Source organism: Formica exsecta, unplaced genomic scaffold (genome assembly GCF_003651465.1).
Source record: "Formica exsecta isolate Colony F162 unplaced genomic scaffold, ASM365146v1 scaffold854, whole genome shotgun sequence".
NCBI lineage: Eukaryota > Metazoa > Arthropoda > Insecta > Hymenoptera > Formicidae > Formica > Formica exsecta.
Window position 1 is genome coordinate 134,633 of NW_021853626.1, and position 9,867 is coordinate 144,499.

The 9,867-nt window shown below is 34.5% G+C and overlaps 1 long non-coding RNA gene across 1 annotated transcript; it reads right to left on the reverse strand.

Moving 5' to 3' along the window:
• Window positions 1–6,359: 6,359 nt before the first annotated feature.
• On the reverse strand, window positions 6,360–8,566 carry LOC115244745. Its single transcript, XR_003885421.1, has 2 exons — window positions 6,633–8,566; window positions 6,360–6,550 (listed from the first exon to the last, which is right to left on the reverse strand). It is a non-coding gene; the product is annotated as an uncharacterized LOC115244745 (long non-coding RNA).
• Between the last annotated feature and the right edge of the window lie 1,301 nt (window positions 8,567–9,867).

A 9,867-nucleotide genomic window follows, 5' to 3' on the forward strand; every position in this document is an offset into this window, starting at 1 on the left:
ATTTATTTCACAGTAATTTTATGTAGGCAAATATATAAGAAGATTTATGTTTATCTAATATATGTCAAATATTTATTTTTATGTAGTAAATAATGCATATTACATGTACATATAAAATAATTTAAAAAAAAAAGGAAAAAGATGTTAACAGCGTAGGTGGTTTTGAATCTGGATTCTCGCTATTAGTGTACTCGCGCTTACTTCCTGCGCCAACGGCACTGTTCGATAACGTGTCTTTTTTTATCTTAAGTGTCTTTCTTTATTTTAAGTGTTCTTTCTTACAACCTACATTAAAATTTCTCCAAATTTCTTCAAATTTCATGTATAAAAAAATACTACTTACAAGGCGCATTGGATGAAAAGCTCTTACAGGGCTTAACTATATTCAATGAAGATTCACCACAAAAAAGGAGATCAAAATCGGTGAAGAGTCAGCTGTGACCTCTCCTTGTTAGTATAGCTCTTACTGTATCATATCTAGCTCCCGGACTAAAGGTCTCATCGTAATCAATGCCTGCTTTTTGTGTGTAGCCTTTTGCCACTAATCGAGCCTCGAATCTGCCTCGTGTGCCATCAGCCGTTGTTTTTATTCGCAATATCCATCGATTCTGCACGATCCTTTTTCCTTTCGATCGATTGACCAGCTCCCAAATATTGTTTTCAGCCAGCGAGGATATTTCATCATCCATTGCTTTCTTCCATTCTTGAGCCTCATCTGATTTTATTGCAGAGTCATAACACTATGGATACAGATCTTCCGTCACGTATGCATGTACTTTAGCCACTAGTTAGAGTTTATCTGGCTTTCGAATTTCACGCTTACTTCGACAAAATGTTATAAGTAGACCTAACCTAAGTCATCTTCATGATCGCTCTCCTCGATTGCTTCCTCGTAGACATCATTATTATCTTCTTGTATTCGGCGTTTATCACCAGTGTTGTCTTCACTAACTGTTTCCATGTTGTCAATCTGGTCGTTCCTATTGCTTCCAGTGTCCGTATTCGAGTTTATAACCAATTCCAGCCTTTTTTGAATTATGGTTTCTGATTTAAAAATAACATTTTGACTACACTCTATTTTATTCATCTTGGGTAACCAGATTCTATATCCATCTTTCTCACCACAGTATCCGACAAAATAACCTTTGTTGCTTTTTTGATCAAATTTCTGACGCTTTTGTTTTGGAAAGTGCACGAAACACTCCGTTCCAAACACTCTCAAGTGATCAAAGTTCACAGCTTTTTTATTCCATAGCTCGATAGGACTCTTTTGCTTCACTGGAGTTGGTCCTGAACGATTTAGAACATATACCGCTGTGTTAACAGCTTCTGCCCAACGTTTGATTGGTAAACCTTTTGTGTGTATCATAATGCGACCACTTTCGACCAGGATCCTGTTTTCCCGTTCTGCCGCTCCATTTTGTTCAGGAGTATATAGCATGGATTTGCGAAAATTTATTCCTTTTGACTCCAGAATTTGACTTCTATATTGTCAAACTCCTTTCCTCCATCGCATAACAGCTCCTTAACAACATATCCAATCACACTTGTCTCATTCAGGAACGTTGAAAGACACCCAGCCACTTTAGACTTTTCCTTTAAGAAAAATACTCTTCGATATTTTGAGAAATCATCTTTGAAACATACGAAGTATCGGGATCCTCCTATAGACTGTTCCTGCATCGACCCACAAACATGGATCAATTCACCAGGCTATGTTGATCGATCCAGTCTGTCCCTAAAACTGACCCTTGCATGCTTGCCTAGAACACATCCTTCACAGAACTCATCATCAACAGTTAATACCTTTCTGCAGTAGAATTCTTTTGACATGACTCTTTGCTTGATGACCTAGTCGTTCGTGCCACAGTTTCAATGTGCTCTCGGTTGAGGCTACGTGACCTTCAACAGCTTTCTCTGGAATCAAAACTCACATCTATAGAGCATATAGATGATTTGATGTTCTTCTTCCAACGAGTCGAATCTTTCCATTCTTAATGAATATACATCCTCTTCTGTCAGCCTTGAAACTGAATCCTCTATCAATATTCTGACTAATTGAAAATAGATTTCGTCCAATTTTTGATACATACCAGACATCCAGGAGATGATTTCGATACCAGTTACCTTTTATTTTCATTTCAACATTCATTGCACCTTTTAGGTTAATATGACATCTTAGTTACCTACTTGTACTGCTTTTGGTGTGGGAAGTGTCTCATACGTCGCAAGGTACCTCTGGTAGCTTATCATGTGAGTCGAAGCTCCCGAGTCTACCAGCCAGGCATCCTTCTTCATGACACTATCAATAGAGATATAAAAGGCTCTGTATTCATTTTTATTTACTATAGCTACGAAAGCATTGCCTTCTGTTTTTAAGTTCTTCTTAGACTATCTGTTTTTTCTTCTTTAATTTCTCTGGACAATGTTTAGCCTGATATCCGGCTTCATGACATACAAAACACTTCCTTTCCTTTTTCTGAATGTTTTCCTTTGTTTTAAGCTCAGTCTGCCTTTTGTTTCCTGATTTAACTAGCAGTGCCTCCGTCTCGCCGTTTTTTATTGGTAGCCTCTGCTCGATGAGTCAACCTTTCAAGCAGTAAATTTACTGTTCGCGTCTCCACAGGAACAGACTCCCAGACACTTTTAAACTCAAAATATTGAGAAGGAAGCGTTGACATAATGCTACTAGTCAATAAAATCTCAGGCAGTTCAGAATTTCCTAATTTTTTTAACTCGTCATTTAGCTTCCTAAAATTTCGTTGAAGACGACCAACGCGTGTAACAATAGTTTCACCTACCATCTTTTCACTGTAACAATCGTTTCACCTACCATCTTTTCACTAGTAAAAAATAATTTCATTAATCTATCAATCCTCTGACCAGAGCTTTGTTCATAAATGGATATCAACTTATCCCATATTGCTTTGGCGGTATCACACATCGAAGTCATATCAACATGCTCATCATTTAAACTATTAACAATAATGAGCCGAGCCAAATCATCTTTTTTTGTATGTGCTTTTAAACTTGCTACGTACTGTTCTATTATTATGACGAAGTAACAGAGTTACCTCTTTTTTCCATTTTGTCCAGTTCATAGCTCCTTCCAGTCTCTAAACTTTTGCCTTGAAATCCAACAACATTTTCTACCGATATATTAATCAACAAAAAAACAACGCGTATCACTCTCTTATTATTACAAGCTGAGTTGGGTCCATAACCTGTTAGAATACTGACAGTAGTGAAGGGCAGAGTCAAGAACTTTACACACGTCTTCAACAATCGTAAAAAGAATTGTATATTGTTTATTAATAATACTCAGAACTTATAACGTAAAAGAAAAACTCTCATATATATCTATATTCAAACGACGAAGAAGAATTTATGAGGCGTTCCTAAAACAATAAAAACCGTGGCATCCATAGATATCGCCAGTAGTATATTACTAGATCTGTTAGTATGATTTCCAACAGATATTATATCGATTATTTTATATATACTATTTATTTAAACAAATTATGATGTTAACCATAATAAAAAAATTACCTAATATAGAAAAAATGTCATCGTGAAATGCAAAGAAGGCCTCGATGGGACAAGGAATGAGTTCAATCAAGTTAACAAGGGAATTAATAACTAAAATCCTTTCTGTTTTAAATCTGGAGCATTATCATAGAATATTAGCTGATTCAGGAATTTCACACGTAAAGCACAAAGGGAATTCGACTATATTAAATCTAAACAAATTTTCCCTGAGGAACGAATGATTACTACGCAGATGACATAAGGAGACATCTCTTTCCTACCGAGATTTGTCTTATGGAATTAAGATTTTCTTTTGGCTTCGTAAATATGCTTAAAATACATTATAGTTTTTTCCCTAACGGTGTTGTTGCACCATTCAGCAAGCCAAGCAACTAATTTCTCCTTTCATAGAAGTTTTAATTCCTCCGTAGAGAATCCAATCTGAGAATCTCTAACAACAAATCGCTTCTTTAGCTTTAGCATCCGCGAGTTCGTTTCCGCGGATTCCTTCATGTGCCGGAATCTAGATTAATTCCACCCTAATTCCGGCGGCGTCCAATAGTCGAATTTTATCCTTAATAAGGATAGGCCAATATGATTTTCTTCCATGAATATGTGTGTTGATTAAAGTGGATAGAACTGATCTAGAATTTGAAAAAATGACACTGTAGAGAGAGCCAGATTCTTAAATAATTTCTAAGGCTTTCAAAATTATAAGATCTTCCACTGAAAGAATAGCCAAAAATTCAGATGATTTGAATTGCTTTGAAATACTGCCATCAAAAGATATGACTGAAAAGCCTGAGAAATTAGCATTCTGAGATTTAGAGCCATCTGTAAATAAACAAAGAGTTTCTAAATACGTTATCAAATATACGAGTAATAAAACTAGTATTTGAATTATCAGAATTCTTGAGAATTAAGCTGGAGTGGAGGTCAACTTCCGTTTAAGGGAGAAGAGAATTATAATGTCTGGACAAACCTAACAATCTGATATTCGCCGCCAGTAAATAGGAGATTCGTTGGACTTCTTTAAAGCAGTTAATTAGTTGACAGTCCATAAATTTGTTAATTATTTTCGAATTATTATCTATTTCCTCGATGTTCTCTAATATAGGCATTAAAAGGTGACAAGAATTGTTATATATTTTTAATATATTTTTTTTGTTATGTGCTTTAAATAATTCAAACGTAGATACTTTAGACGAAGATCAAGGGCAGGTTTTTTAGCTTTCACTAAGATGATATTAGTTGGAATTGAATTTCCAAGTCCAAGAGCTAAATTTAATGCTTTATATTTCATTCTATTGAGCTTTAGAGTATCTTGTTTGAACAATCCGTGCAATAAAAATTCACCATACTCAATTCTAGATCGAATTATATTAAATAAAAGTTTATAAGAAGTTTAAGATCTGTTCCTCCAAAACATAACATAAACATTTTATCGTTCTAGATATGTTGTATGTGCTTGAACCAATTCAGATTTGACGTAAGATGTAGACCCAAAAACTTTACTACAGAAGATTTACTGATACAAACTCCTTTATATATATGGTTATATATATGATATATAGATTATTTATGCCTAGGAAATGTTTCCTATGAGAGAAAATACAAAGTTTGGTTTTGTCAGCAGATATTTCGAGACCTAGTGTGGACAGGATTTCCTTTGCTCTGCTCATAGCATTCTCGAGAATATTCGGTTCTATTCGTATAGGATTGTTATTTGTAATAATAGCTACATCATCAGAGTATTGAATAATACTATAGTTATTATTTTTAATTTCGTCTAGATCAGCCACGTACTAAAAGTAAAGCATCGGACTGAGGACATTACCCCGAGGAAGTCCTTTGTAGAACCAGGTTATTTCATCTATGTCTTTATATCTACGGTGAAGTTGTCTTGATGAAGTTAGGTTATAAATAAAATGAAGAGTATTTGAAGGAATGCTTAATTTGACAAGTTTTATGATTAATACATCTATTAATACATTGTCATACGTTCATTTAATCTCCAAGAAGATAGCAGCTGTTGCTTTGTTTAATCTAAAAAACTTCATGATATTAGAATATAAAATAGAAAGGTTATCAATACATGATAGACTTCTTCGAAATCCAAACTGAAAATTCGGAAGAAAATTATGATATTCGATCCATCAATTCGATCTGTTATGAATAAGTATTTTACATACACAAGGGGTTAAAGAAATAGTCCTAAATTTATTTTTATCCGCTTTAGGGATGAAAATCAAATATCTTTTCCATTCCGGAGAAAACATTTTAGATGAAATGATATCGTTAAGTATCTTCAAAAGAATATCAATGCCTGTCAGAGGAATGGCCGCGATAATTTTATAATCGATCCCATCAAATCCCGGACTGTATTTTATTTTAAGGTTATTTTTTAAGAATAACAAAACGTATTTTTTCCAGGCTAAATGGTAAATCTAAAAAAGGATCGAAGTCATAATTAGAGAACATCGGAAACTTTTGTTTCTTGGAAATTCCATCTATTTTTGGATTCTTTTACAAATCATCTTCCAAATGTAGAAAGGATTCGTGTCTTTTTTCTTAAACTTTTGCAAAATGTACAAAAATTTATTGTTTTTATTTTTCGAAAGTCTATTCTAGCTTCAGTTTCTGCTTTCTTAAAGTTAATAAAGTCTATCCAGAAACGAGAAACTTTAAATTTACCTATAGCATCTTTATGTAATCTAACTAACTTGTCACATTCTGAATTTCACTATGAGCAAGATGAGGATCTTGACCACGTTCGAGACTATGCAGTATTAGAATCTAGATAGAATATCAGGAAATATTTTTTTTTTTTTTGGAGAGGGGATGATTCTAATAATTCTACGACTTTATTATTGAAAAACTCCCAATCATTTAAGAATGCAATTTAGAAGAACCTATATAGCGATGGTAATCCAGAACCGAAAAGCAATATTTTATAAAAATCGAGAAATGGTCACTTCCCAAGAGTCTCCAGTTACCTGCTAATCAAAGTCCAAACCAATATCTGAAAATGTTATAGATAAATCAATAGCGGACCTGACTCCTTGTGGATTAAAGTATATTATTGAGCCACTATTGATGCAAACCGTATTAAATTCCGTTAAACCATCCAGCAATTTGATACCAGTTTGACAATCTCCGCCAAGAGGGCGAGACGCGTGGGTCGTTTAGAAGTCATGCTGATGCGTATCCCGAGCGTCCACATGATTGTCCGGCATATTCCTTTACCCCGTGGGTCAAGGGAGACTATAACGGTTTCTCCTCCGTTATCACAAAAAAGGAGTGTCCCCAAACATCATGATGTGCATTGAAATCTCCTCCGAAAAAACAACTATTTGGAAATCGTCCGCAAATTTTTTTCCAATTAAAAGTCCCAATCAGAGGGCTGTCAGGGGCCTATAGCATGAAACAAAAGTTATCTTATCAGAATTCGCAAAGAGGTTAATAGCATATACTTCGATGATTCCACTACAAACACCTGACTTCTCTCTGAGTATTTGATATCATTTCTAATTCCTAGGGCTCACGGTGTTCAAAGTGATCTTTCCTTATTACATCGAAGCCCTTTAATATGTCTGAGAGATTTAACCATTTAATGTCTTTAAAAGCAAAAAAATGTCAATATCCGCGATATATTTACTTAATTCTATTAATTTATATTTAAGGTTTTTACAATTTCACTGTAACAGTCTAAAATTTTTTTTCGAGTTCACCATTTGGGAACAATTTATTACCAATTGACTCAACCTTGACCCGTAGATTCTTCATCAACTGGTTCTTTTCAGGAAAATTCGATAAAGTATTATCGATGAGATTCAGAAAAGATAAAATAATTTTTTTTTAATCTTGCGATTTATTAATAACAATTATATTATCCATACATGAGTTATGAGAAGATCTTACTTTCGATGATTAAGTACTATCAATAGATGAGTGATAGAAATTTTTCGTTTTACTTGATTTTCTTATTTGAGGAAATTTGCAGGAGTTTTGAGTAGCCCTTCAGACACAGAACATCTGGTGACGGATGGATTTTCTTCCATAATTTTCTTCGCTTCAAAAGAGGATATATTGTCCATTTAAGGATCGCTGCATGTTTTTGGTACTTACGCATTTTCTGTCGAATGAGGCATATTCTTCGTTACAATTAATGCAACATCTTTTTTTCAGTATATGTAAGCTCCTTGGACAGTCGATGATTTCCTCCATAGACCAGATTCTTTTCTTGACAAGTTTTTCTTACGTGGCTTAATCTATCACATTTAAAGCAAATTTACCGATAGAATATAATGTGACATAGAGATTTTAGCTTTCCAGATAAAGATGGAACTAGGTAGATTTTATCCCTTGAATTCCAGACAAACCGAACGCGAATCAACCCATTTGCCTAATTTTCTGTCCCTTTTCTTTAAACGGAAAGAGTTTACCACATGAATCTTATTTTTATTATTGATTCTTTTTTGAAGTTGCGACAGGGATGATTCAAGAGGTACATCCTATATAACTCTCCTCCGATATATCAAATGACTGGGAATAAATGCTTCCAAATTTTGAGCCTTCAGGTATAGATTAGATGTAGCATTAATTGCTGCCGATCTTGAGACAAATGACGTTTTCCAACAATTTCTGGAAATATTAGAAATCTCATCAAATTTGATCCCTGCTTTATCCAACTTAGATGAAATCTACAGGATTGAGATCCTCTTCATAACCTTGATTTTATTTCTTTGTCTTAAAAATACGACGAAATGACCCTTATATGTAGTGTCATACAGATTTGAGATGTTTATACTTAAGATCCTAGATAGCAAAATGCAATCCTAGATAGCAAAATGCTAGCAGTATGCCAGTAGTATGCCAGCAAATTCAATCATGACTTCGCAGCAGATTTCGCTCTGCTGCGTCCTCATTAAGCTTAATTTCTGGCAGCACGGTTTGCCGATATAATATAATAAAGAAAATGGAGCAAAAATCGAATATTATTTGCTATTACGTCGTGACAATAGATATGTAACAAATATCGAGCGAAGTCTGCCATATCAGATCTGACTGCAGAAATGCGGCATATATCAAGCATGGCCTGCCGTTACAACGTGCCGACAGAAACGTAGCAAAAGTCGAGCATTGCTTGCTGTCACAATGTGACGACGAAAACACAGTAAAGATAAAACACGCCTGCAAAGCGTAATTGCTAATATAGATACAATAAAATCTGAATATTGGCATAGTTATAAATAATTAATTAAATATATAAATTTAAATAAATGATTTAATTTATTAATAATACATAAATTTCAAGATTTGTATGGAAATTGAACTCTTTATTTTGTTTCAAGAAGTCAATAAATGGACAATTTTTTATTGATCCACTCGCTTTCCAAACTTTTAATTTAATATTCTGAGTCCTTGTTAGAATTCAGAAATTAAGCTGATAAAAATAGATATTATGGCTCCTGCACACAGGACACAGGACGCGGCAACGCTTGCCGCGTCGCCGCGTCCTGTGTACAGGAGTCATTACACATTTTTAATCTTGTTAACCGCGCTTTGCGATCTTTATATTTGCCTTATAGTTATCTAACCTAACAGAAACTTGATTACGAGATAGATACGTCATATAGCAGTAAACGAAAGAACTGTAACTTGATATAGCATATCTTAATATTGCTGTGATTCTACCATTATTTTTCGACAGCAGGTCATGCTGTGTTTCTGTTGTGTTTTTGCTGTTATCTTTTGAAATGGCAGCGCATGCTTAATTTTTGCAGCATTTTTGCCGTTACGCCGTGGTTGCAGATGAACTCGATTTCTAACGATATTCTATCGATATAGCATGATGTGTCATGTTATGTTCAGTTTTTATTTAGATTCTGTTGACATATTGTGCCAACACGCAATGCTTTAAATCTATTGTTTTTATGCCAAGAACTTCTGCTTAAATTTTGCAGCATTTTTTGTAGCATATAATGATGCAGAGATTGCTTGTTTTCTGTTGCATTTCTGCCGGCACTAATTGAAATGGCAAATCATGCGCGGCTGCTGCTAGAGTTCTACCGATATAATATGTAATGCATAATTTGCAATACGTGATCGGGCAAACTTGGCTATCTGGGGTTCTCGTACATTATTTTTATTACTTGGATAAAGAGGTTGAGATATAACTTTATTCCTTTCTTGAAGTACCTCCTTAGACGATAGGATAAATGCCACAGGACTAGGGTTCATTTTCTTTGTTCTCTTGTTCATCATATTGTCTGAAGTAACAGGTGTGAACGAATTCACGGCGTCGCACGAATTTTTTGACACTTTTCAGTATTTTCA